This window comes from Leucopleurus acutus, assembly GCF_964270905.1.
Source record: "Leucopleurus acutus genome assembly, chromosome: 7".
Taxonomy (NCBI): Eukaryota; Metazoa; Chordata; class Mammalia; order Artiodactyla; family Delphinidae; genus Leucopleurus; species Leucopleurus acutus.
In genome coordinates this window covers 104,501,134-104,505,393 of record NC_139150.1, presented here as the reverse complement: position 1 = coordinate 104,505,393, position 4,260 = coordinate 104,501,134, and the positions used below count along the sequence as shown (strand labels likewise).

Below are 4,260 nucleotides of genomic sequence, written 5' to 3'. Positions count from 1 at the left end.
ATAATGCTCTGTAAATATCACAGTTTTGTGATTGGCTTTTTCACTCAGCATAATTCCCTGGAGAATCATCTGATTTGTCGCATATATCAACAGTTTGTCCCCTTTTATCGCTAAGTAGTAGTCGTTATGGAGGTACCACAGTTTATCGACCCACTGAAGAACTTATGGGTTGTTTCCAGTTTGGGACTATTTACAAATAAAACTGCTATAAACATTCATGTACAGGTTTTTATGTGAACATAAGTTTTCATTTCTCTGAGAAAATGTCCAAGAGTGCAATTTCTGAGTCTATGGTCATGGCATGTTCAGTGTTTAAAGAAACTGTCAAAACTGTACAGAGTTGCTGCACAATTTTATGTTCCCATGAGTAATATTTCTTAAGAGGCGCTCCACATTCTAGGAAGTAATTATTATGCTCAAGTGGGTGGTGCTTCAATTGGTCAGTCCTGGGTTATTTATGTGCTGCTGGAAGAGGCAAGTTCAGCTCCATCCCAGACACAGAGCCTAAGAGTAGCTCCCTAAAGGGTATCAGGAAGCCATTAGAAAAAGCCAATATTTGGAGGTGGCGATCTGTCTGCTAGGTGTGCAAGGTTCATCCAGAAACTTGAATGGGATGTTGATACCACTGCATGAGAGGAGCACAGCCAAATCTCCCTGAGCCGAGCTGTTGGCATCTGCAAAAAGGTGGGGAGAGAAGGGAGCGGACTCCCTCCTGGAGTGACCCAAGGATTCAAACACCACGAGCTTCGTTCGCGAAGGCTTCAGGAGGGGTTGCTTTCCCGTTGCATCTTTGACGTAGTTTCCTAGACTCTGCTCCATGATTTAACTTGCAAGTCTGAAATGAAGATGGAGGAAGCAGTGGGAAAAGTTGAAGAACTCATTGAGTCTGAAGTCCCACCAAAAACATCTGAACAAGAGTCAGCTAAGGAGGAAGATGGATCTGTGGAACTGGAATCTCAATTTCTGAAAGATGGTGTGGTGGATTCTACAGTTCTTTCTTCAATGCCCTGCTTGTTGATGGAACTGAGAAGGGACTCTTTGGAGTCTCAATTAGCATCCACGGAGGGTGACAAACCGACAACTGGCCGAGTTTATGAGGGAGACCCCTCTAACCACTGCATGCTTTCCACTTCCTCTACTGGTCACCTGGCCGATTCAGATACACTGTCTTCTGCAGAGGAGAATGAACCCTCCCAGCCAGAGACAGCGGTAGAAGGAGATCCTTCCGGAGTGTCTGGTGCCACAGTTGGGCGCAAGTCTCACCGGTCCTGATCTGAAAGTGAAACATCCACCACGGCTGCCAAGAAAACCCGGCAATCCAGTGATAAACAGAATGGCCCAGTTGCCAAGGTCATCGGACCCAAAAGTACAAGGAGAGAATCAGGCTACTGAGGCAGAAACGGGAGGCTGCTGTACGAAAGAAATATAACCTGTTGCAGGACAGTAGTACTAGTGATAGTGACCTGACTTGCGACTCAAGCACGAGCTCATCAGACGATGCTGCAGAGGTTTCAGGGATCACTGCAGAGATACCAGGTCATTTGGATCCAAGATTCCTAGCAAGTGACAGAACATCTGCTGGCAATGCACCACTCAATGAAGAAATTAATATTGCCTCTTCACATAGTGAAGTGGAGATGGTGAGAGTTCAGCGACATGCAAGGTGGGTTCATCCTCAAGGAGGTGTGATTCAGAGTGTCTCTTCATGGAAGCATGGCTCTGGCATGCAGTATGTTAGCACCCGGCAAACACAGTCATGGACTGCTGTGACTCCCCAGCAGACTTGGGCGTCACCTGCAGAAGTTGTTGACCTTACATTGGATGAGGATAGCAGACGTAAATACCTACTGTAATGCAGTGTCACTGTGTTTCCTCTGCACTGTTCTCTTCCACTTACTTCTCTTCCTCTTTGTGACATGGAAGCTCACTGTCATAGCTTCAGCCTCAGAAGCTGTTTGTGGCATTTGTATAATCAAAACTCATGGAAAATTGCCCCCTTCCCCCCTTTTTTTCTTAAATTAAAAGAAGTCACTTAGGAAAGTAACATCACAGAGAAAAGAATTTCTTCTTTCCCTCGGTAGGAATCTGAGAATGATGAATTTTATTAGACGACTTCATTTTACTTGGTGACTTTCAATCTTAGGAAACTGCCTTCCTTTTAGAATGATATTTTAATTACCAGGTGAAATGGATTTCAGTTTTTGAATCTTGTAGTTATTTTTCTGTGTAATAAAATTAATACGTAGACTTGAAAAAAAAAGCCAATATTTGATTACCTACTATTACACTACCAGGCAGCGTTCTAAGCAGTTACAGGTATTAGCTCATTAAATCCTTTCAACCACACAGGTACTATTACTCCATTTTACAGATGAAGCTCCTGAGGCCCCAAGATTTAATAACTTGCCTAAAGTCACACAGCTAGTAAGTAGGGAGCCCAAATCCCACCTCAGCCTGCCTGGCTCCAGAGCCTGTGCTCTTCTCCATTCTGCCATGCTTCCCCCAAAGGAGGGGAGAGGTGTCCGGGCAGGCAAATTGAATAGATCCTATAGGAAGGCTCTTCCCTGTCTGGGACTTGTCCTCTTCCCTCAGGGTCAGCTATTTCCACTCTTCCTTCCTATCATTTCTCCTACCCCCGCCCCCCAAGATTTCACAGAATCTCCCTCTGTGATTCTAGGAACACTGGTGTCCTCACACTCCTCTTACTAACTCACTGTTATAGATTAAAAGAAGAAAATCAGCAACAACAATGCCAACAGAAACACAAACAACCCAAGCAGAAGGCCAGCTCTCCAGTGTCTCTGGATTAACGCAGCTCCTCAGGTTTCAGCAGGGACAAATATCTGATGGGCAAGCACCTGTCTGGCAGGTGACGACATCTCTCTCCCAGGGTGTGCTGGCTCAGGCTGGGATGGAATGCTGCTATTTTCTTCTTGACCTTGAGGTAACCCATGCAAAGCACAGTCAGCACCTCATGAAAGGCTGGTGAAATCTCTCTGTCTCTCCCCACTGACTTTGCTTAGCTTGGGTGCCAGCACAGTGCAGTTTCAAAATCAGCATCGAGCATTTGCCAAGCATTGCCTGGGGTCAACTGTTCGTTGAAAGCAATGAAGGTATTCACCTTCATGTAAGAGTCACAAAATTTTCTTCCAGGAGCTCTATAGGTAGAGGAAGGAGGGAGAAGGAAGGAGTCCAGAATGACCTTTAGCCTTCTCAGAGCTCCCTTGCCAGAGGATTGGAGCTGGGAGGAGGCTGTAAGAGGGGGAAGAGGATGGACAGCCAAGGAGGAAGGAAAGAACGGTATAGGGGAGCATTCAGTCAGGGCAGGACTGGCTGAAGATACCATCAAAGCCCTACTAATTCTGATTTTTCTATTCTCCCCTTTCTCTGCCATAGGCTCTTCATTGCCATGTTTTCTCAGCTGACAATTTGGCCACAAAGTCAAATCCATAGTCTGACAGTGGAAGAGAATACTTTTGTTTGGGCATCTTTTGGAAATAGGGGGTATATTCTTGCCATGCTTCTGACTCTCCTGTTCATGCTTCCTCTACTCTCTTCACACGCGGGATGAGGTGTGTGTAGATTATTTATGGTTTTCACTATAGATGTGGATTTGGCATCGGCTAAAATGTGCCCACTGAAGAAGTCATTATAGAAAGAGGTTTTTCACACCTCAAAACATAGGCTGAAATAAGCATCACATTGTTGCATCACAGACCCATCTAGTTGCTCTATATTATAACTGAAGCATTATTTCCCTGACAAGAATGCATGCTGTTAGATTCTAAATCCCATCTTAAATGATTTTAGCCAACATTTAGCCAATAATCCCTTTTTATTATATTGACAGTATTTTCTTTTTAAGGAAAGAATAAAAAGTCCTCAAGAATCATTTGACTATGCGAAAGGCAATGTGAGGGCACATTGATTTTTATTCCTGCCATCAAGGTAAATTTGTCTCTGTCCTGATTGTAAGCCATTTAAAAAGTGTGGTACAGCCAGGCTGAAGGTTAAAAATGCCTGATGTAAGCAGATTTTTAAAATATATATATATTCATGTTTATCAAAGTGATATATGTACATACTTTCAGTCAAATGTGGTATAATATTTATAATGACAAATAGCTACCCTTTTCCATCCCAGATTTTTACTTCCTAGAGGTAACCACTGTACATTCTTTTCTCTTGCTATTTACTTTGATTATTCTACATAGATACTTAAATTACTATTTCTTGACTTTTTGGTTTTGTATCTTATCA

General features: G+C 43.5%; 1 pseudogene across 1 annotated transcript; it reads left to right on the top strand.

The window, feature by feature from the left end:
- The first annotated feature begins 840 nt into the window (after positions 1-840).
- Positions 841-1,853, top strand: LOC309964080 (protein ARK2N-like; annotated as a pseudogene). Its single transcript has one exon. The product of its transcript is annotated as a protein ARK2N-like (transcript).
- The last annotated feature ends 2,407 nt before the right edge of the window (positions 1,854-4,260 follow it).